Source organism: Peromyscus maniculatus, chromosome 16 (genome assembly GCF_049852395.1).
Source record: "Peromyscus maniculatus bairdii isolate BWxNUB_F1_BW_parent chromosome 16, HU_Pman_BW_mat_3.1, whole genome shotgun sequence".
Taxonomy (NCBI): domain Eukaryota; kingdom Metazoa; phylum Chordata; class Mammalia; order Rodentia; family Cricetidae; genus Peromyscus; species Peromyscus maniculatus.
The window spans coordinates 6805250-6831100 of NC_134867.1; the positions used below are offsets into that span (position 1 = coordinate 6805250).

Consider the following 25851-nt stretch of genomic DNA (forward strand, 5'->3'; position numbering starts at 1 on the left):
GCATGGCAATCATGCCTACAGTGTTTCTAGTCAAAGCTTATTAACCTAGACACTACTATTCACATTGAAAGGGCCATTTAAAGAAGACACTACCATGAGGTAGTGGCTCCTGTCTTTAATCCCAGCACTCAGGAGGTAGTGGCAGGAAGATCTTTGTAAGTTTGAGGCATCCCCCACCACCGCCCCACTGTCTACAAGGAGAGTTCCAGAAGAACTCATGCCAAACCAAAACCAAAATCAAAATAAAAAACAAAACCAAAAAACAAAACAAATAACGCAACTTCCAGAGATCTCTCTTAGTCTGCTTAAAGCATCACCACTCAGGACTCCCCTGAGGAATTCAGTCTTCTAGCAAATGCTTCTTGATCAGTATTCTTAACATCTCCATAGAGGTAGCTTGCATATTTTAGGGCTTGTCTTTTTCTAAGCTTGGGAGAAAAGATTTCAGCGAATACTCTCAGTGCCTTATATATTCTTTGGATAATGACAGATGCTTATCAAATGTATATTGAACGATGGATGAAGAAATAAATAATTGCATGAATGGAGGAAAACATTCACAATACAGATCACATGAGCAATTTAAAGAGTCTCAAAATTTTCACTTTTTGGTTTTTAAAAACAAGTTCTGACATGTGCATCTGGAGGGAGGTAATTTGGGCCCTGTAATAAATGTGTGAGCTAAGCAAACCTATGAGGAGAAAAGGGTTATTTGATTTAACAGTTTAGGAGGTTTTAACTGACAGCATTAGGTTTACATCAGAGGCAGACGATTGTGGGGACAGCACAGGCTTAGCAAAACCCCAAGCCTCACAGCCAGGAAGGGGAGAGAGAGAGAGAGAGAGAGAGAGAGAGAGAGAGAGAGAGAGAGAGAGAGAGAGAGAGAGAGAGGAGGGGGGAGGCAAGGGGCAGACACAGATACACAGAGACAAACACAGAGACATAGACACAGAGAGACGGAGGAATGGACAGGCTGGAGTTCCAGCACCCCTTTTAAGAACAGGTACATGTATCTAGGTTAGGGAGACAGCTCAGGCAGTAAATGAACTTACCATCAAATCTAACTAGTGTGACACACACACACACACACACACACACACACACACAAATTTAAAAAAAAATCTTAAAAACCCAAACTAAATAGGTGCCTTGATTATTTCTTTTCCTATAAATAGTTGTTTGGATAGAATTTGCATATGTGATCACCGACACAGAGCAATTTATTGAATAACACAGTATATTTATTAAATAATTGAGTGACTGAACTGAATTAAGTTAGATTACCTATGTCAACACAAGATTGCTGAATGGTACAGCATGAAGGTGGTCTAATTTTTCAATCATATCTCTCAATGGTCTAGTCCTGAAGTTGGGATTACTAGGATGTGATGATGTGATAGACTCTGGCATGTTGCTGGGAGATTGTACTTAGAGACTGGATCTCCAGTCTCTCTTTGAATTCTTTTTTGACCGTGTAATAAGTTCACACACACACACACACACACACACACACACACACACACACACACACACACACACCACGTGCACAAGTATGTGCACATACATGCCTTCTAGGACGTGAACATCTGTCTGTCATGATGTGACTGTATATAAGAGGTACTTCATCAGAACTGACTCAGTGAAGTGTTGTGTTCTTGAACTTTCAGAATATAGGCGAAATACAACATTTTAAAATGTTAGCAACCTCAAGAGACTTCAGTGTAGTAAAGTAGAGCAGTCTGAGGAGACTGAGGAATAAAACTAAATCTTATCAAATTACCCAAACCATAGTAAGATATATTAATAACATTACTTGTTTTAGAAACTAAATCATGCATGATGTTTGTTTTTAAATATCTATAAAATATCCTATAGAATTCCTAATGAATAGGTTCAGAGAAGATGAAGCCTCTGTCATTGTTTAAAATATAAACCTAAATGAAAACCAATAAGGATGCTTAAGAAATGAGTATAATAGGAATATGTGATTATTTCTGAATAACTGGTAGAATTCTCACAAACCATTAAAGTATTAAAAAGGATATAATTTTCTAATTCCATCTGAGGACAGATGGCCAGAATCTTTCTTTTAAATTTAGTGGACCATAAAGTAAAATAGCCTAACTGCTCTTAAAATTTCAATTTTGTTTTCACCCCATTAACAGAAAGGTACATGTACAACAGATGTTAGTTTTCCTAATTAAAGTCAAAGGCATTTTTCAACATTTTTGAAATGTATTTTATACCAAAACAATTATAAAAATTTAATATTAGGTAACATTAAAAATTCTTCAATATCAACATATATAAAACTAGATATGACGTCTAAATATTCTTAAATATAACCTATTTTCTTTAGTATAAATTCTGTAAAAATATACTGAACATAATCATGCTTTCTTTGATATATCTTCTCATAATTATGCAGTGTTTACAACTTAGCATTTGAAAATGAAAATCAAATCACAACTTAATAATCTGTCTTTAATTTGAATTATTCCTACTTCTTCATAAATAGGATAGCATTTCATCCTATTCTTATGTAACATTTCCAATGAGTCACCATGTAATAGAAGCACTTTTGATTTTATTTTTTATATCCTGAAATCCATCTTTTGTTCCAAGTTTGCTGAGGAACACTTCTGAAATAAACTTACCATACAGGAATTGAAATGATCCTTACCACAGTAAGATTAAGTCTGGAAGCACCTGGTGCCTGCTAGCCACTGCTCTGTCTTCCCCTGCTGCTCAGTTTCAGACCCTCTCCTTGCTTGTAGTAATGCCCTTTTGATCGTGTTTCAAATGGAGCTTTGGAAAAAGCTGGTAGTGGATGCTTTTCAGTCTGTCTGCCCAGTTTCTGTCTGCTCAGACTTCTGCCCAGTTTTCCTCCTGCTTGGACCCTTTAACTCTGAAAACTTATATAAATATATAAATGCATTGTTTTGTTAACCTCTTCAGAGTTACATTTATGCTCTAGACTTTCCCCATCATTCTTATTCTAACAAAAGGCCCTTATTCCATTAAATACCTGCTGTGGAATGTCTTTTCATATGCTGTGAATATGTATTGCTCCCATTGGTTAATAAATAAAGCTTCATTGGCCTATGACAGGGCAGGAAGGAGCCAGGTTGGAAATCCAAGAGGGATAGAGAGATAAGAAAAGCAGGGTCAGAGGAGACACTCTGAGGCCCTGCCAGGAGAAGCAAGATGTGAAAGAATAGGTAATGCCATGAAGCCACATGGCAAAACATAGATCAATAGGAATGGGTTAAGTTAAGTTGTAAGAGCTAGTTAGTAATGAGTCTAAGCCACAGGACAAACACTTTGTAATTAATATTAAGCCTCTGAGCAATTTATTTTATAAATAGCTGCAGGCCAGGCTGGACACGGGAATACTTTCGGCTACAATTGGCGCCCACCATTAGCTGTTGCTCCACATAGACCAGAAAACCATTTAAAAAGATTCTGAATGCACAGAAATGGAGCCAAGAGCAGCTTCCTAGTTCATGTCTCTCATGTGGGCCACTGTACTGAGATCTGCAGCATTCGAGCTTGAACACAGCATGGCAGGTTCCCGTCAAGGTACACAAGTGGCATCCCCAAGCCACTCAGCCAGTGCACTGCATGCAGGATTTAGCTTTTGCTAGTACAGACAAAAACAATGGTTTCTGGGCTATATGCTGCTTGATGGAGGAATAGACCCACTACTTCCCAGAGCTGGTGGTGAGCGTGGCTCCCAGAGCTGGGGGTGAATGTACCTCCATCCTGCTGAAAAGCTGAATGGGGTGGAGCCATCTGCCAGGGCTGCTGTCCCAGCCATGCAGCTTAACAGTTTAAAAACTGTCCTGGTAAAAAAAGGATTACAGACACACAAGAGGACAGATTCAGATGGGAAAAAACTCTAAACGGTTTACAGTGTGTGTAAAAATATACACAGGCTTGGAAGAGAGAGGAAAAGCAGCATAGGCAGTTATATAAAGAAATAGTTTTAAAAAATAAAGTCTTTAAAGAGACAGTAATAGTAATATAAAAGTTAAGCCACATAAGGACGGAAGATACACAGAGTCTGAATTGTGTATATTATTGTGTTTTCTTTGAATTTTTTGACTGTTAATGTGGTAACGGCAGAAAGACATTTGATTGTAAAGGCTGCTAAGTTAAACCAACATATATATCTTAAAGGCACCTTGACTTCAAAATTTAGGTCTAAGGATATGTTGCTTTGGAAAAGAAGTTCAACTGCTGTCCTTCTGGACAAGCAAGACATAAGGAAAAGTGATTTCTGAACTCTGCCAAAACAGGGTAAGATGGTCTTTCAGAATTCCTGCTTCTGAAAATGGTCTGTCAGATACTCTAGGCCTGTAGCCAATTTGAATGCACCAACAATGCTGAGAAACATTAGGTGACTGTTCAGGCTGCCAGCTGTCTCTGTCTACTCTTGCAAGACTCCTGAAAGTTGCTTGAATCCATCTTCCATTTCTCAGGTACCATTATGTTCCTTCTCAGGTCTTTGATGGGATTGAAGACTAGCAGTTATAGTTACAATATATATATATATATATATATATATATATATATATATATATATATATATAATCTTAGATAGAACTTATTAAGTATTAGATTTAGGTTCTTTAGGATAGGACACCTTTTGGAATGATCTTTGTAACATGCCATCTACCTATGTTCCAGAATTCTCTGGATTTTAGTATGTGTCTCTTGTTTGATATTGTTTGCATTGGTTGTAGTTCCATCTGATCTAGGTCATTTCCTAGACCCTGAAACCTACCTATCCCTTCATTTGTAAATTATGCCAATAAATAAGCCTCCTTTTTTTTTTAACTACGTGGAGTGGCCTTAATAATTTCACCAATACAGGTCATTTAAAATTGTAATATATCATTAATAGTTAGCTATCTATGATAATCAAACGTATAGTCATATTAGTTAAGTTTTTTAGGTATACAAAGATATATTTCAATTAGATAGATAATCTTCAAACACTTCAAAGACCTACAGAATATGCCATTTAAAATATTTTAAGAACTTAGACTTTACTGGACAATGAGATATGTCTGCTCCTAACAGCATCAATTACTTCAGAGAAGATGATAGACATCAAAGAAACTCTCCATGGAGTTTGCTTACAGTTTGGAAATGGCTAGCCATTTAGATGAGAAACTGCTCTTGCCTGGACTGCTTGACAATATGTTGTATAAACTGGACATGCAGGACCCATAGGAAGGTGACCACTGAACTTCACCCAAACAAGGTGAGGTAAGCCTTCAGCTTCGTGCTTCACAGAAGAAACTGCCAGACTTTCTGCAGGACACAGAGAAAAGCAACTGATGAACTTTGCCACCAGGCAAAATAGTCCTTCAGGTTTCCTACTTCACTGAAGAATATGCCAGAAACTCTAAGCCTGTAGGCTGAAGATGGATGCCCCAGTGTTACAGAAGAATTTTGGGTGACCATCCAGGCAGCCAGATGTCTCTGTTATTTCTATAATTTTGGAAGTTGCTTATAAGGAACTTCTGGGGTCTTTGATGGAGTTGAAGACTAGAGAGTTATAATTATGGTTTTCTTTGGTTATGATAAAAGATAAATTATATATGAAACTTTAGACTCACAAAGATAGGATAGATGATAGAGTATTTTCTTGAATTTTGCCAAATACAATTAGACTAAATATTGTAACTGTAATTCTTGCTTGATAACTGCTTTGTTACATGTAATTTTACTATATTAAAATGTAAACCTTCCCCTTTGGTTAGACAGAAAATGGCAAGTGCTGTATGATGGTCTTTGTGTATGCTGTGAATATTTGTTGCTACCATTGGTTAATAAAGAAGCTGCTCTGGCCTATGGCAAGACAGGTTACAGCTAGGTAGGCAATCCAAGCAAAGAGACAGGAAGAAGAAAGGTAGAGGTGAGAGAGATGCTACCAGCCTGTCACCCAAGGAGCAACTTGCCAGTAGACTGGTAATGCCACAGCCACATGACAATACATAGATTAATAGAAATGGGTTACTTAAGATAAAAGAAGTACCTAGTAAGAAGCCTGAGCCATAGAGCAAACAGCTTGTAATTAATATAAGCCTTGTTGTGTTTTTTTTTTGGCGGGGGTGGGGTGGGGGGGTGGGGGGTGGGGTGGGGGGGGGGGTGGGGGGTGTCTGAGCAGATGCGGGACACAGGAAAACTTCCAGTTACATATTCCCATTAACCACTGAGTATCATTGAAAACAAAAGAATAAATTCTGTTCTTTAACTTATTTAAAATTTCTAAAGTTGTGATTTTTGCTTGATTGCTTCACATGAAATGATTAATTTTAAGGGATTGAATGATGAACACACAAACTGAATAGTCTTTTTTCACCATCTTGTTTCACTCACCTGGTGTTATGCAGAAATTTCCTGTAAATTAAACTCTTCCATCCTGGCCATTCTGGGGTGAGACTCATTAAGATTCAGGAAAAGCCAAATTGAAATTCTCTACCCTGCAGGGACACTGCTTAAGACTGAGACACTGAATCACCCAAGTCTCAGGAAATCCCTGAAACGGACCAGATTCACAAGCCTCTTCTCTTCCCAGGGTTACACAGCAGTAAAGACTGTCAAGGACGGGAGTCTCTCCAGCACTTTTAGCTGTTTGCTAACCATGTAGAGAGGCACAAGGGGAGGTGGGGGTGAGAGGGGGGTAGAGGGTGGGGGAAGTGGGCAAAGGTGGAGGGTGGGGGAAGTGGGGGTGGGGGATGAAGTATGCAACTTTCTTGACTTTTCACCCAGACTCTGATAGGATTTTCAGTGATGCAGCTGCTTTTGGGTTTCAAAGCACCTAAAACTAACCCTTCATTCATATTCTTAAAGTAACCCCAGCAAACTCATTGGTTCTTCAAATTGAACTTGGGTTGAAAATCCCCAAACTGCTGCATGTTAAAATAATGATTTGAAACAGTTCCATTGCACTCCCCAGCCTCTCTACCTCTCTGGGCATGTCCAGAAAAGGGAGGCACTTAGGGGGTAGGTCAAGAACTAACTCTGCCCAGCCACCGTCATTTACTGCTATGTACAGGCTATTGTGATTGTACTTCCTGTTTGCTTCTGTTCTCCCACACGATAAAAGGATGCTGAATCCAAGGCATGAGGCTGACATTGTTATGGAGTGATCAACGCATGGCCTAGCAGCATAGTAAGCTTTCCTCTTTCTAACTGAAAACAGTTCGGTGACTCAGTTTCCCAGAAATCCCTCCAACTTTCCCTTTAGTTTGTCATTATGCCCTACCTTGGAAACCTAGATGTTTGTTCATACCCCCTGAGGAAGGCCACATACCCATAATACCCTCGTATGTACATTTGTTTTTATTTGTGAGCATACCTACACTTTCAGTGTTGCTGTGTTCTCACTTCTCAGAATATGTATGAACAGAGACCTTGTTGGAAGAGTGGCTCGCCAGAAGGCTGACATCTCAAAGATGCCCTACAAATATTTTTTGGTATCAATATAGCATATTTTCTTGAGTCAACCATCACAATGAGTATAAGATCCTTTCAAAAAGAAAACAATAATAATCACACAAAGGGCACATTTTATCCCTTTAAGTATGGTAATCCCAGTAACGAAGTATAATTATGATCTGTGAAATATCACAATTACAATTGGGAAGCCTTTCCTTGCTCCCTGGACAGCTTTACTTTTAGTGTTCTGCAGTTCTGCTTAGCAACAAAAGGACGTTGTTTTATAACACCGTCTCCTTCTGGACCACCACAGTTTTCTTTAGACCGTACAAAGTCAAAGTAAAAATCAACACTGTGGCTCAATTCTCAGAGCTACTAACAATTACATTATAACTTACTTCTATCTTGAGAACTCAATATACTTTTGACTTCAATTAAAATAGCATTCAATTAAAATGCAAAAATATGCAAAGATTACCCCTTACTGGTTCTTTTTTTTTTTTTTTTTTTGGTAAAGAAACATAAAAAATACATTTATGTTTAAGGTTTCTGCATATTAATGAGCTTAAGCTTTATTTTTTAGGAACTAAAACCTCTTATATTCTCCTCAACACAATGCATTTTTTTTCTTTTTTTCAGAAGCATAAAGGCAGGAAAAGATCCAATAATAGAGCCCATGCATTATAAATACTGAGCGAAATCAGCACTTCGTTCAGTGTTGTGTTCCATTTGTCACTTGTGTGCCTCTTAGCATCATGGCTAAATTATATCAAGATGAGCAAACTGCTGTCTGTACCTGCACTTGAAGGCAATAGTTGACAAAAGTAGATGCATAATTATGACCCGTGAACAAAACCTGCACCCATGCTAAGACACACGAAGGTGAACAAAACAAACACATTCACTTGAATTTGTGTTTTATTCAGTATAGTAAAATAAGTCAAGTTCATACAAGATAATGTGATTTTAACAAAATATTAGAAACATGGTAACATTTTTATCCTTTTTTTTTCTTTGTTCAGTTTATTTACATGGAAATAAATCCACATATGCAAATTAAACAGATGGGAAGAGTGAGGAAAGTCTTTGACAAAAAGAAAGCAAGGAAGTACTACCCTGAAAATGAATTGCTAATGATTTGTAAGGGTATGAGAGGATTTTCAGCTCTAATAAGAGTAAACACAAACCTAGATGACTTTAAGAGAAAATGTTCCAGTTTTCATAGTGTCAAGAATTTAAATTCTTTACTCTATACTTCATTGGTTGGGCTGTAGGAAAATTGGCAGTTGGATACATGGGGTTGCAAATTGGTCCAACCATCTGGTAGAGAAATTGGCAGTGTTTGACTAAATTGGCTGTTTACCTTTCATCAGGCAACCCAACATCTATAAATGCACACTTGAAGCAGCCAGAAGTAAAACTTGGAAAGCAATGCCACCTGGGGTTCATAGAAACCCTTGGCCTTCGCCTGAAACTTATGAGACAAACTGTCGAGATTCCCAGAAACAAAAGAGGGCAAGTGGGGCCCTGGAAACACTAGGGCAACCCGCCAGGCTTGAGCCCAGGGCCACCACTGAGAATGTCAGGTCAAAGACTCAGAATAAGGACTCTATAATAATAATAATAATAATAATAATAATAATAATAATAATAATAATAATCTGAGTCTTTTAAGACTCAGGATAAGACTCTTTGCAGGCAAGCAGCTGGAAGATGGCGGCACTGTGTCTGGCATCTAGAATAGTCTACCCTGTATCTGGTGCTTCTTCTTAGGGGCTGCATGCAGATTTTTGTGAATACCATAACTAGCAAGACAATCAGCCTGTCTGTGGAGCCCACTGAACCACTGAGAACATCAAGACAAAGATTAAGCTCAGGGAAGGCATGAAGGCATCTTGCCTACCCAGCAAACAGTGATATTTACGGGCTAGAAAATGACGAAGACCAGACCTGCTAGGCCTTTTCACAAGTGAGGCATTCCACTTCATCCCAATCAAAGCAAAGATGACATTTCTCTCCTTAGAGGAGAGAAAAAGCTTATAAAAGAAACTGGTAAAATAGCAAAAGTTCTTTTTGTCTCCTGAAAACACTTTGCCCCTAATGTTACAAATTGGAAAAATATTAATATTCCCTCAAGTCTTGCAAGTATCAGTGTCTTATCAATGTCTCATCAACACTAGTTCACAAAATGTTTCCTGGTGACTTTATTAAGTAGTGATATGTTAACTTTAACAATATGTTCAATATACTGTAATAATAATATGCTGACCTTAAGTGCATAAGCATAATCATTTACAGTTCTATTGTTTCATTGTTCCTAAAAGGGATGTGACATCTCACATTGTGTAGCCCTCAGTAAGCATATTAATCCAGTCAGTTTTCATGCCTTCTGCTGTAAAGAGGGAACCAATTTTCACTTGTTATTTTGGGGACTGAAATTCAGGATGTATAGAGAGGGCAAAGCCTGGGCCATACATAAGAAACCTCCAGCTGACGGCTTCCTGTAGCTGAGGTGAAGAGTCTAGAGCAGATTGTCTAGCTGTGTACGTTAAGACAGACGTGCTTCCTGAAGGGTATAAAGATCTTAGCTTCTGAAGCTGGCCATTTGACATGGAACATAGTCCCTTTGCACAACTTCTTGCTCAGACCCTGAATCTTACTCGGTTCATGCTAATGCCAATTCAAGTAAGTGCATCTTGCTCAATGCTGTTATCCTGCTGAGGCCAGAATTTGATGTTCTTGCTCCTGCTTTATTCCCATAATTGCTCGTTCGGTTGCTAGACCAAATTCCCTTCTAACTTTGTATCTGACATTGAGAACAGAAAACTGAATAAAACTCGGTGTACTATTTTTATGTAGTGAAGGTCCAATAAAACTTAATGGATTTGAATTGAATTCATATTTTCTGCGATTTCCTTATGGGTTCTGCTTTGCTATAGCTTTTAAGCATGCCTAGTTTGTGGTTGGGAGTCTCTTACTTTCAGTTTTAAAAATAGATGTTCTCACTAAATACTGTGTGGTACCAGGTTTCTTTCATCTGAACTACATGGTCTCAAAGCAATGTCAACGATTGTGGTGGCAATAGCCTTCAACAAATACAAGCAGCAATCCGAAATGAAATGTGAACCCCAAAGTAAGGTCTGTGCAACCAGCCAATTCCTCTCAGCAGGATTCATACTGGTGACTTGACATCGCTCTCTGACAAGCGGAGCTCGAAACAGCACTTTATACTCCTGCTATCTATCACATGTGCCAAGAGCCCAGGGACAGAAAGGGATGGGAGATGGAAGAAAAGGCTGTTCCTTCAGGAGAGCCTTGCAAAGCCTGCCTCTTATTAAGACTGCTGAAGCATTCATCAGCCTGGTCTTGCTGCCTCTGTTATTGGGAAATGATGGCGACTAGCTACTCTTTCTTATTTTCTGAGAAGTCAGAAAGTAGGAAATATGTAAGACAAGAATGCAGACTGTAGATGATCCCTTCTCTTCTTCTAGCCCTCCTGCCTGGTACTTATCAAAGGTATCTGTGTGGAGTTGTAATTTTATTTTTCAGTGCTGATATACACAAAGCTGGTTAACCAGATATGTCTGCCATCAGAAGTTTATTTATCTTAAAAAGAATAAAAAGTCTTATGTTGTTGTTGTTTGTCTGGTTGTATGTCTTTAAAACATAAGTAAAATTACCTGTAAGGTGGAAATTACCTCTGATGATTGTGGACCCACATGTGCATTTTCTTTAAACTCAGCAGGACTCATTTATAAAATGCATAGCTTTTTAAAAGAATCAATTACACCACAGGTCAAAACAAGACTCTCAAATACAAGGATGATAGCATTTCTCACTCAAACATAAAAGAAATTAATCATGCAATGTGAATATTAAGTATGTAGAAAAATCTAAAAGTTTAGTGTCTCCTTTGAGAAAGCAGTATGGTACCACGCCTCTGTAAAAGACACACTACATCAGCTTGATCCACACTGGATGTTTACTTTTGACTGTTGCCTTCTCAAAATAAAATTCCCTAAATCAAATAATGTGTGTGTGTGTGTGTGTGTGTGTGTGTGTGTGTGTGTATGTGTGTGTGTGAGTCTATGTGTATACGTGTGTGTGTCTGTATGTGAGTCTCTGTGTGTATCTGCCTCTCTGTGTATCTGTGTGTATGTGAGTTTGTGTGTGTGTGTGTCTGTGCATGTGTGTGTGTATCTCTGTGTGTGTGTCTGTATGTCTGTGTATGTGTGTGTCTCTGTGTGTGTGTGTGTGTGTGTGTGTGTGTATAAAATAATGTCTGCTGTGATTTGTTCTCAATTTTGGCTTCATTTTAAAGTCACCAGGCTTCCACAGGGCTATTATATTTTCACCAAGGAAGTAATAAAGTGATTTCTGCTGCTAGTGGTGATTCAGTTTCAGAGTATATCAATATTGCAACAGGGGGATTGCTAGGCCAGGAGTTTCTGACTCCATTGATTTGGGCAGGGACATGTATTTATATTTCTTACAATGTATCCTGTAATGTGATGCCGTTGGACTGTCTATCATTAGCTTTATACAGCAGTGTCTTCAAATTTGTTTGTAGCCAGAACCTAAAGATAACCTTTGATACAGTGGTTTGCGTGTGGGGAACAATATTTTTTCATTTTTAACTGGCTCCCATGTGATGGAAATTGACCAAATTTTTTGAGCAGGAAGTTCCAAATTCTTTGAAAACTGAGATGTAAGGTATGAATTTACAGGTCAATGCCATGACATAAACACATCTGATCTGCCCCGCCCCCAACATAGCTCTTTTCTCAACCCCTCTGAAGCATCAACTCTTGTACAGGCCCTTTCTGGAGAAGTGCCAGGATTCCCTTTAAATTTCAGCTGCTACTGGATTTGCTACTCAGTATAATCGTTGTGTTATTGTTCTTGCTACATTAAACATTTACTAGATTCAGGAAGAGGATAAAGCACTTTGTATTTCATGAATCTTCCGAACGATGCTTGTGTGAAGTTATGTTACCCTCAGTTTAAGAGGACACAGGGAAATGTTTCTTCAGTCTTCGGAAACTGGAGGTTTATGTTTCACCAGACTAAGATATTGGTGGTCACTTCTACTTAGAAGCAACCACCCTTCGCTGGCAAGTAGGAAATGCTAAGCTTCTCAACTCAGGAATCTTATGCCCTTGCTTTTGCATTCCCTCCTAGGACTCCTGAGGCACAAAATCAAAAGTACGCATAGGGCCTCAGTTTAGACTATGGAAATGTCTGACAGTGGTATTCACACTTTTAGTCCTCAATCTGAGCATCTTTCATTTGCCGTGGATTACAGTTTCATAATTTAAGGACTGTTTTACATGGTTTGGTATGTGTGTTTGAGTGTATGTGGGGGGGGTAGGCAGGTGTTTTGGGGAGGCCACAAAAGAGCTTCCAATGCCTGGAAACTGGAGTTACAGAGGTTGCTAGCTACCTGGTGTGGGTACTGGAAACCAGACTCTGGTCCTCTGAAAGAGCCAGGAACACTCTCAACCACTGAGCCTTCTTGTCAGCCCCAGGTTTATACTGTAAACTGTAACTTCATGTGCCGAATGCTCTGGCTCAGATTATCAATCAAAGAGTCATGAAGCCTATATAGCAGGGGCTTGCTATAGATCAAATAATTCCATTAAGTAACTTATAATTGCTGTATGAGTTAAATGCTCCAAAAGAAATCAATATTCATCTCTCACAGGCTGCAAGGTTTTTCCTGGGGTAGGATGACAGAAGAGTAGTTAAAATTGGAGGGATAAAATGTGTAGGGGGATTGGGGGAGATAGATTCCTGTTAGCTGTTTGAAATACAAAACACCCCTTTGTTGGCTGAGGCATGGCTCAGTGGGTGAGAGTCTTTGCTGCTCTTGCACAGAACTGGGAGCAACTTCCCAGGATCCACTGGTGACTCACAAGTACCTCTATTTTCAGCTTTGGGGAAATCTGATACCTCTGACCTCCCTGGCCACACCACACACTTATGTGCACAAATCTACACACACACACACACACACACACACACACACACACACACACACAATCTCCCCCAACCTTGTCCTAAAAATAAAATGAATTAATAAAAACATTTCAGTGTGGAAAAAAACTAGAAAAATATTCGGGCACTTTCCAGAAACTTAGGTTAAACCTCTGTGACTGTCCTTCAAGAAGTGGGAGCCTGAGGGGGTAAAACTGTGTTGTATGGTGTTACTTCTGTTGCCAAAATTATTTGATAAGGGTTAATATTCTCTGCATTCATGATAGGGTTGCCAAATTCAATTCATAGGTGTATTTCAAACAATTAACTATGTTGTAATATATGACTATATCTTGAAGTAATTGGGATACATTTATAGTAACCAAATTATAACTCATCTGGAATTCAAAACTCTCTCGGGGTCTTATATATTCATTTGATAAATATAGCAAACCTGTATGGGGGACTTTTCTGAATTTTCTTGCTGATGATTATCGGTGTGATACCTTATATCATCTATTGATCAACACATCTTAGAAATGCATCTCCCACATGCCTCTGTATGGAACACACACACACTCATATTTTAGTTATGAGCATATCCTACTGATCTTGAATGTTCCAAGTGATGGATCTACAATAGAAATCAGACGGATGACTTTCCTTCTTTGTAAACATACTAATAGAGATTTGGTTCAACACACACCAAACAGGTAAGATTTTTCCTCTACCAACAGCCAGGGACTGTGCAAAAAACAGGTCACCTTATTTAATCCCAATAGAATTATTTTTATTACATACATACATTACTTTGAGATAATTCCTAGAGATAATAAGAAGTAAGTCTTATTAACCTCATTATTATTTCTGTTCAGACACTGAGGAAATTGAGGCTGAGGGAGGTTAACTAAGTTGCCTGTTGTAACATAGCAATTAAGCAGTTGAGCCAAGGGTCAATTCGCCTTGGACTCAGGAGCCAGAGTTTGTGTAGATGTCCTATCACACTCCCTAAGAAATGCAAGCCTAGCATGGCTGCCCATTACGGTTTGACAGGAGTTCTGTTACTCTGTTTCCTTGCATTTTTGTCTTGCTTTACTACTTATAAGTGAAATGAATAATAAAAAAACTTAGAGCCTCCCTTAAGAAGCAATTTTATGAAGTAATCATTATTTATTATTAATTTGTCATTTCAATGATGTGAAGTATCTTGTCAACGACTATTCCAATTATAAGAACATATAGACTCCTCCCCACATAGACACCCCCAAGGAGACAGATGTACGACTCCTAATCCTGATGTTTCCTTTTAATTCAGAGGGAAGTATTCCAACACTACTTTTCTTCACGTGAATAGGCACACACATTAAAAAAATTCTTTAAATGAATGTATCTTTATAATGATGTTTGTAAGATAGGTTGATGAAATTCTGGTCTTGGATTTCTACTATAAAGCCCCAAATTACGGCATCTAGTAATGAAAGCAGCAGAAGTCCAGCTTCTGGGTCTTTATGTTCTTTTTATTGTTTGTTGTGATGCTTTTTAACTTGGAACTGGGGCTGCTCTATTAAAAACCTTGTATGACTTTTGAGGTTGTTTATTGTAAAGTGACAGCCTGTAATGCTGCTACATAACTGTAGTTTACCAAGCTTTAGATTTAAACATAATGCTAGAGCTCCCTGACTCCAACATTTAACTTGATTTATGGCTGTGGTGAAAAATATCAGTGCTCCAATAACTTAAGGTGATTTTGAAAATTAAGTAAAGAAGAAACTGTAACTACTAATCTAAACTTGCTTGGATATATTAACGATGCATTTCAACTGAGGGAAGTAAGCAAGCAATAATTTAATCTGTGACATGAAATAAATCCTGAACTGTTCTCTTGGGGAAGATATTTTCTAAATAAACACTAGTTTTTTTGTGTGTTACAATGAACAGCAATTAAATCCATTAGTGCAATCTGAGCTGTTTATTAAAACACGTTCCCTCCCATATCTGTTTTTAAAGAAATTCAGTTTTGAAAGGTAAATTAGGACAGGAAAAATATCTCCAGCCCAAAGAGCAACAGTGTCTGTTGATCGTATGACAGGTGGAGCTTGCTAATGATTTACTGTATCGCAGGATGGCAGTGAGACACTGCAGCCATACCGCTGACTCAGGGCAGACTCAGGGCAGACTCAGAACAGAAGCTCCAGTAGGTGTGATTCCAGCCCTTACCACTGACCAGCCAGCTGAACATGTGGGCTCCCTCCCAAGGACAGACACACAGCCATCCATCTCTAACAACTGAGCATTCCAAAACTCCTAAATAGAAAGGTCTCTCGATTCTCTAAGTTTGAAATCACATCCTCAGCATTTTGTATTAGGCAGGACAGGCAGGCACGTTATCCATATTATATTAATCTCTGAAATGCATTGCCCAAGGAGGAGACATGAAAGAGAACCGATTATCTCTACTGAAGGCATTATCACTTGAAAAGAAGAAAGGAAAAAAAGATACAAAGGTTTAAAAAACGACACACCCTGCATTTATAAACTAGCAGGAACCAGCTTCTCCCAGGCTGCTACACACAGCACCGCACAGGTATTTTTGCTGCATCTGTTACATAAATGTTCTCCTTGAGATCTCAGAATTATGAAAAATATGTTCTTTTGGCATTTGGAAGGCAAGAATTTTGTGGTCTTTTCAAAATAGAAAGGAATTGCGTTTCCTGGCTTGTCCATTGTACACAGGAGGATACTTGCCATTTCTTAAGACACATATCAATAGTCCAGTGTTCTTCATTTTTATTTTGTTTTATAATTAATTTATTTTTGTGTGTGATGTGTATGTGTCTTTGTGTGTCTGTGTGTATGGTGTGTATATGATGTATGTGACATGTATCCATGTGTATGTGTGTGTGCATATATGGAGGTCAGAAGATACCTTGGGTTTCTGTCTTCCGCCTCGTTCCTGCGGCCAGGTCTCCTGCTGGTCACAGCTGCTCCCTCTGGTGCAGCTGGTCCATCAGCTTGGGCTTCTTCTCTTTCTGCTTTGCACTGTCTGAGGAGTTGTGGAGGGACAGCCACGTACCAGTGCACCAGGCTGTGGCATGGGTTCCAGGAACCTTGACTCAAATTCTCAGGCTAACACAGCAAATGCTTCTACCCACAAAGCCATCTTTGTGTGCTTATATCCAGCATTTTAGAAGTTAAATTTTGAGGCACATTTGGAGAGATTATGTTTTAAAGATGTATTTGGAAGTCTTTGATCAAAGACAGAAATTTACTAAAGAAGTAGCCAGTGAGTTCCACTTGGGATATAAAGGGTGAGACGGAGAGAGACAAGGATAAAAACAGATGTATTAGCAGATTCTCAGGCCCCATCCCTGACCTATTGACCTCAGGTCTGAGAAAGCAGCCATGGAGGAGGAATGTTCAATACTTCTCCAGGTGTCATGATGCAACTGAGAACAAACTTCTTTACTAAATTTCAAATTTAATCTTGGGGAAGTATTCAGTTTTCACTTATGCAAACAAACATACATAGGCTTCATTTAAGATGGCAAGCCTCACCATTTTATCATGTAAAGCAAAAGCTGTAAGGATGGACAAAAGAGGGGTAATTATTAACAGGGAGGTGATGTCATGGTCCAGAAGAGCATTTGAAAAGATACAAAGAATAAGATTACTTAAAAAGCATTTAAAAGTAAATTTTCTCATTATATGCTGTTAAGTAAGTGGGATATGAAATAGAAAGTATGATCATTTTAAACACACACACACACCCAGACACACACACACACACACACACACACACACACACGAGGATGCCTATGCAAAGGCTCTTATTTGTAATTAGATGACTGAAAATATCTGAAAAGAAGCAAACCTAGAATTATCTTTATTTGTTAAGATTATAATTAGCTGTAATTCCTATGTTCTGTTTTTTTTTTGTATACTTATCACTCCCATCACCTTTGAACCAAATCAGCATTTACCTTCTATAACAATTTGTAATATATACAATTCAGACAGAATCCCTAAGAGAAGTTGGTTTAGGAACCCATTTACATCATCAGAATCCTTAAGTATCTGTGAATGGGCCCTGAATTTATTTGCAAATTAACTCACCTGAAAAATTCAAAGCATTCTAAAAGCCGTCCAGCCCCAGAGACTGTGCTGTAAGCACTCTGGTTTATGGCCTGTGCTTTAAAATTTTTAGATAATCCTCAAAGGATTTCAATCTGGAGAATAGTTTAGGGCCCAATAGTCTACATTTTTTAAATCATTCATTTTCAGTTAGTAGAATTAGGGTTATCGGATTATGGTCACAGCAATGATGATCAGCTGGAGAGGTTTGACGCTCCCCAAATTTTTGGATCCTCATTTCATTTCTAATGAACAAGACCCATTTAATCACATCATCATTAAGTGCAAGGAGATACATTTAGCATCAGTGTACACAGATACAGGGTGGGTGGTACCTTGGGACAGATTTCATGGTTGTGAACACTCAGATAGGACTATCTTATGGCACCTAAACATGGATTAAACATATCTTGCTGCACATTTCAGAATCTAGGTATTTGTGTCTAACTTGGATAACATCTCCCTACATATCTGTGACATGTACTGCTCCCTAGATGAACCAGAAATACTGGACATTGCTTACTCATGCCTGAGTGAAATCAACTCTGTGAATGCACAGACTTCAACAAAACATCCCTCAGCAATCACCCGATGAAATCATGTCCACCTTACCACCACCAGTGATTTCTCAATGATGATTTTTTCATCTGTTACTGAATGTAGACTAACAAGCTCAAATAAACAGGCAAAGTTTATAATTATTAGGTCTGTGCTGCCTAGTTGTTTTTATATGATGAGGTTTTCCATGCATACATCATAAATAACATCATTTTATGTATTTAGTATCCTAATGTGTATCTAATTTTAATTTAAAGCCAGAAGTTTTAAAATTACCTGTAACCTTCTGAGAATTTCACAATTTTACTTTATTTACATCATTTTACCCCTTCCTCTTCCAGCTTCCGCTCCTTTTCATGATTCTCCTCTCTCTCTAAACTCAAGGACCTTTCTTCTTCAATTATTATTGACAAATACATATGTTTACACATTCCTCTATATTATACATATTTCTAAGTAAGCTTATAAAGTTGTTTCACTGTGGCTTTTTTCTAACATCTGTGGGGTTATTTAGTTCTCATTCCTTCTTCTCCCATGGTATAAACTCCTCTCTTTTCCCTAGTTAAGACCCCCACCACACACACCCCGGGTTTCCCATTTCCCTCTTCATAGCTCCATGCTCTTCTCTCTGCAGCTCCTTCTCCTCCTCTCCTCCACTGTCCCTTTCTACTTTCCTGACTTCTGTGGTTACTTCAGATGCATACCGAAATCTAGAGACTCAGAGATAGTGCCACAAATAAATGAGATCATGTGGGTATTTGTCTTTCCAGGTCTCAGTTATCTCACTCAGTATAATATTGTCCATTTTCATCCACTTACCTGCAAATTTAAAAACTCATTATTTTCCTTTTCCTATTATTAATTTAAAAGAATGCTGCCATTCATTTTTTTTTATTTTTACATGTCTTCTCTTAGTCACTTTGAGAGTTCATCATGACGGTGAAAGCAAAAATCTAAAGAGTAGTCGATTAAGACCATTAAATGTCAATTTGCCTTTGACATTATTATATGGAAATAATTGTAAGGAGAGTAACATAAAAAGTTTATAAAATTAATGAAGATTTCAGTTGGGACAGAAGCATGATTCAAAAGCAAACCCTCACTGACTGCTGCAACACTTATTTTTCTTAAAAACAACCAATATCTTTATCATTATTTTTCATACATATTCTTTAACTTTGTTTCCAGTGTAGGGAAAGATTAGATATCATTTAGTGAAGTACGGACTAAAATAATCGCAAAGCTGAACAACTGCATTGGTTAAGATGAGGCTAGCTTCTGGAGTGAGTATTTGACATTTCAGTTATTAAAATCTTCACTGCTACTATCATTACCATGATAGTTACACGAAGGTGTTCTTGGTTTAATACCTCCTTTGGGCAGCTATAGTCTGGGGAAGGATTTACAGGTCCAGGGTTCCTGCAGTTTGTAGCACAGAGCCATCAAGCTTACTATGAATCTGTCTCTATTCTAGTCATCCAGAAGAATCACAAAGAGACTTATACAGGCCATGCCTCAAGTGAGTGACACCTGGCCAGAGGTCAGCTGCAAGTTCCCAACTGCAAGGGAAACTGGGAAATTGAATTTAGATGTTTCCAGGTAAGGGGATGAGGTAGTCAGTAGGCATCACTGACCATATTTCTGACCTTACTTCATTTACTAAGGCTGAATTACCTCATCTCTTTATTTCTGCTTTTGAGTTAAAGTTCATCCAAACAGTACTTTTTGGAGTACAGAATTTTAACATTACATTTGCTGCTGGATACAATATTATATAGTACATACACCTTGGCATTATTAGAAAATGTTATCAGGGACCTCAAAATTATTAAGGTTTTATGTGAAACCGGTCTTTTAATTGTCATGCAACAGAACAAACTTTAGCTCACTGAAGAATTTCTCCTGTAAGCTACCAGAGCATTATGAGGAAAATTTGCCACAATATCTGCTTTTCTCTAATTCTACCATCAATTACAAGAGTAAATAAAATGTAATTATTGGACTTTTAAACACTTGTTTCCAAGTGTGATTGATGAGAATGTAGCATGGTGGCATAAAGCCCAACTTCAGAGTTTGATCAGTTGATTTTTAACATTTTTATTAAGGTATAAGAAATAGACAAATTCTGCACATAGTTTAACATACACCAAAAATGAGTTTGAGCATATGCATATATTTGTGTAATTTTCATCATAATCAGGGTATAAACGTATCCACCACTATCATTCAATAACAACTTTTGTATTTGTTTTGAATATACTGCTGAAGGAAGAATTATTCAGGGCTGGTGGGTGGCTGAGTTGGTAAAGTGCTTGCTTCATGAACACAAGGACCTGGGTTATGTTCCCAGAACCAACTTAAAGATGGCAGGTATGTTCACGTGTGCCTGTAATAGGCCAGTGCTGGGGAGGTGGACACAAAGGAATCTTTGGAAATTACTAGCAAGGCAGTATAAGCTAATGAGGGAGTGTTGGGTCAAGGAGAGACCTTGTCCCAAAGAAGATGGATGGTCTTCTTGTGAATGACACATGCACTCATAAAGCATTCAAGTACCTGTGTACATGTAAACATGTACACACACAAACTAACTGAAAGGAACTGAACATAATGACATATAGATTTGCTTCAGAAAGAAAGGCAACTGTTCATCATGTGTTGACCACTGCTGGTGCTGATTATTTGAACCTGTGAAAAACACACATAAGTGCATCTAAGACATAACAAAATGATGATATCCTTGTAAATCTGAGTTTAAAACTAAATTATTTTATGAAACAAAGGACATTTATACTTTTATTAGGGTATGTTAGCTTGAGAATCAGCTTCTATGTCTCTGTACTAGGATTTCAGAGAAGACTTATACCAGGCATAATATGGTTAACTGTATAAAGAAAAGCAAAATCCAGACTATTTTGATTATTTTGTATCTATAATAGCATGGACTGTAAATTCTACTGCTTGTCAGGGAGAATGTTTGCCCACAGACGTAAGATCTGGAAGATGCTATTTACCCTATTTTTGGAACAATGGGGAAATGATGAACAGCCTCAGTCTTTTAAAAAGATAAATTTAAGGGAACTTTGCACATCTGTCAATTAAAGTTAAAACTCTGAATACAGTGAATCCAAAACTTCAAGGACCAAGCACAATGTCATGTCTCTTAAACCATAGTTCAATAACTGAGAGCCAGTGCTCACTCTGAGAAGAGTGAATCAGTACTAAAAATATCTCTTTCTTTCTGACTTAGTGCTGCATGTGCTCTAAGAAAAGATTTCTGGAAACAATTTTAAGAAAATATGAAAACTTACATCTAGAGTTTCCACACAAAAAATTAAAGTGGAATATTCTTGATGTAAAAGCTGAACGTCCCACTTAGCAAAGAGAAGTAGCTGTCCTTAGAATCCCATCCTTACCTTGATATATCTCCCCAAGAAATATTTGGAACTCGAGAAGATCAGGATACTGATTAGGAGAAAATCTCTCTAGAGGAATTGGGGCTCAGAGGAGGAACTTTCTCCCCCTAGAAGCCAAGCACCTGTCCTTTTACACACTTATGAAGATGGTTTCTCTTCTCTCTAACGTGAACACAATGCTTGTGGTTGATACTGAACGTGCTCTCGCTTCTCACTGCACAAAGAAACACGTGTGCATAGAGCCACACTACACAGAACTTCAAGGTCAGAGAGGATGTCTCAAATCTAAGTGTCAAAAGGTGACACCAATTCCCCCATTTTTCACTTTCATGTAATTCATTGAAAATATTTTTGGAGCATTACAGACAAGCATGGGGGTACAGTGTGCATGATAAAACCACACCATGATACCGATGTTGTATTTTACCAAGATATTGTCAATCCAAGGGGAATTAAAACACATAAAAAGTGATACTTTTGTTGTTGGAAAGAAATGAACGTCTCCTCACCTTTCATGCTAGCTTTCTGTGAGGATACCACTGTCCTCCCTCAGGGAATAATTCTATCTTTGGCAAGGAAATATTAGTTATTATTCCTATGTTTGTTCTAGCAATTGCAAAACTATATAACCTGAAATATTAATGTTATAATAAGATAACAGTTATAGGTAGAAAAACTATGAGAAGAAAAGGGCATCCCATATTATACATGATGATATTGGCATTCATGAGAGGAAATCTACTGACTCTAGGCTGCTTCCAAAGTCATATCAGGGCAGGTTAGTGGACACTTAGACTCACTATCTTATGAAATACCAAAATCTATTTTAAAGGCTATAACAACAAACTGTATACTGTAGATATATGGTTTGGCAAATTAGATACATATTAAATGCAGACTAAATGACAGCTAGTAAGGCAACTCTTATGATACTTATTAGCTTACGTAGGTCCTTAATATAATGACTTTCTCTTGAATACTAATCGCTGATTTTCTGAACCCCCATAACCATAAAAAAACATTGTAAATGTTGATGGGACTTAGGGGGTTCATGGTCCATTCATTGATTGATGGCAGTTCCTAAGTAAATAAAGCAATAGGCATACTCTGTTAGAAACTGAGTGAGCTACTCAGCCCTAAACAACAGCATTTGATAGGAGACTTTTTCAACCCTGGTTGTCCCTGTGCATGTGTTGTTTACTATTGTGATGATTAAAACAATGACCCCTGAAAGTATCTTCTCTAAACCTTGGAACTTGTGAATATGTTGTATTAAATGGAAAGGGAATTTATCATTCTATTTAGGTAAAGACCTTGAGATGAACAAGAAAGCAGATTATTGTTGGTCGTTGGGTCAGTTCAATATGTTCATAGGGTTCTAATAAGGGAAAATGGGGGGCACACAAGTCAGAATGGGACAGTGATGCAGAAGAACATCAGTGTTTAGAGAGATGCACTTTGAAGATAGACCAGAAAGCCATGGTCCATGTAATGCAGGTGAAACTGTTAAAAATAAAATGTTCTCCCCAGGAACTCCCACATCAAATACCTGTCGACCTAGAACATAATTTTAACCCCATAGAAGTTGCTTCAGCCTTTCCCCCTAGAGAACTGACTGAAAAGTAAATTTATGTTCTTTTAAGGCATTAAATTGGTGGCATATTGTTAAACAACATTATGAAATCAGCAACTAGCTCTATCATGTTGATGGTTGACCTACTCCAGTTTTTCATGTGTAACAAGTGTCCCCCATTCCTGTTCTGACCAAGATCTAGGGAAGTCCAGCTCTCTTGTTAAGCGGACCTGTCCTTAGACTCTTCTGTGCTCTTTAGTTCCAGTTTTTCTGCCTAATTCCTGAAGTCTAGTTGTACATGTGTTCTGATAAGTAAATGCTCAATGGTATTTGCACATTAAACCTTAATGATATCCCTAAAATCCTCCTAGAAAGACAAATTCTATCATAAATTTTATATCTGAGCTCTTTTTGTACCGATCTTCTTTTTATAGAAACTGACCAGAGGCTATGATCCTATTTTTTAATGAAATATGCCTTCAATATGTACCATGAAGAATGTGTGATATTGAATTTCCTGTAGTAGGAAGCATAGATGAGGATGTATTTATAGCCTTGTTAATGTGGAGTAAGGGTTATCTTAGCAAACTTGGGCTGCTTAAACTGTGCACATCGCAAGAGTTTTCAATACTGGCCATATATTTGAAAGATGGCTTCCAAATCTCGAAATAGCCTGAAGATGCGTCTCCATATACTTTAGGCATGGGATCAACTCAGGTAGCTAAATGGAAATGCTGTTGATGATAAATTCTGTTTTGTTCACCTGGAGTCCTGGGCTATCATCTTTACCTCTGATACTGAGTACTTAAGACCAACATTCAGGTGTTCTATGCTTGAAATTACCTGAAATAACATATTGAGCCTTCAATGAACATTCTTGATTAGTAACTCTTGCCACCTGTTATTACACATTGTTGCTGAGAAAATGAAGCATTCTACCTGTGATTACCCTGGGAGAAGACAAATATCTTGGGTGGGGAGACAGATCAGTGGATACAATGCTTGTCATGCAAGTAGCAGGAACTGAATTTGATTATCTAGAACTCATGTAAAATCTGGGTGTTGCATACTAACCTAGCAGTGGAGATACAATGATGAAGGTGGCTTTCCCAGGGAGAGTCTTATCCACTAGACTCTGAATGTGCTGACCCCTGTGATTTCCCCAAGTGCAGGAAACTCAACTGCATAATTTGTAGTAGTGAGAGAGCAATGCTCTCTCACAGGGGTGGGGGACTGTTGTTCATGCACTTGTAATCCAAACCCTCCTACTGCAAGATTGGAGTTGGAAACACGACAGCAACTGAACAGGAATCTACAGAAATGTGCATCAAAAGAGACCTTTCCTCAAATGAGATGAAGGTGAGAACCATCATTCAAGGTTGTTCTCTGACCTCTACACACGTGCCATGGTATTCATGCACCCAGGTTTACATTCATCAGCATGCACGTACACACACACACACACACACACACACACACACACACACACTAAAATATCAGAAAATAATTTTTAATTAAAAATTTAAAATATCTTTAAATTACACTACTCCACTCTATGCACATTTTCTTTTTAGTTATTATTAGTCTGTGTCCTCACTGTGTAGTGAACTATAGTCATGAGAACAGAATCTTAAGTTTTTAATCCTTATAAGAAATCATCAAAATTAGAAGTTGTTTGGGAGATTGCCAACATAACATTATGGATATTTTCTTGAAGACTAAATGATCAATGGTTTATTGATAAATAAAATTACCATTCATGAACCTGCCAAGTTTCAGAATTTCCTAACAGAATCATTTAATCTTCAATATGAGTAGCTTCCTATATAACACAATACAAACACACACACACACACACACACACACACACACACACACACACACACATACCCCTACATGGCCAATAATATTATTTGAAACAGAAATATTCTGTTTAATGTCAGTGCCAGATAAACAGTTAGTCTAGTAAATCACACTCTGCTCACTCTTCAGAACACTCATAGGAAACCACTTCTGTCCTTGCTTTTATTGGTTGGATGGATACCGGCACTTCTCTTACATAGTTTGGGTTTCAAATGAGCTATCATAATGTCTACAGGTGTCAGTAGTCATTCAAGACTCCTTTCTTCCTTCCCTCTCTCCATCCCTCCCTCCCTCCTTCCTTCCTTCCTTTCTTTCTTCCTTCCTTTGTCTTTCCCTTCCTCATAATTTCATACTCTCTCATCATCCTCAGACAGTAGATATTCTCCAGTAGATTTCCTTAGTTACAAACTCTGTAAAACTCATCTAATCTAAAATGTTCTTGATTGTTGACCCTGCTTTATGGAAAGTACAGTATTACATTGATATGTTCTGGAAAATGTAGGAGGTAAGGAAGAATTCACCATTCTCTCTGGCATTGACAGTAATCACAGCAGGAAATGCAACACTGATTCAACCAGTGGTACACACTGCCCTGCAAGCCTAAGACTGATGCGTGTGACCGCTAATCCAGGCAGCCAGGTTACTCACTTATATGGCAACAGAACAAGGGTGCTTATTTTCACGTGTTAATTCTTTTATAAGGGCAACTTATCACAAACTTGCAGAAATTATTTTTCTTAATTTTGGCATTAAAAATAATATCTTCCTTAAGTAATAAGTAAGCTAACCCTGTTTGCTTAGGAAATTAAATATTTGTTTCAGTTGATAGTTTAAAAATATTATAATATCAAGGTCTTTTATTGGTTGAGTAAATAGCACTTT

General features: G+C 38.0%; 1 pseudogene; it reads left to right on the forward strand.

Moving 5' to 3' along the window:
- Window positions 1-24172: 24172 nt before the first annotated feature.
- Window positions 24173-24326, forward strand: LOC143268997 (U1 spliceosomal RNA; annotated as a pseudogene).
- The last annotated feature ends 1525 nt before the right edge of the window (window positions 24327-25851 follow it).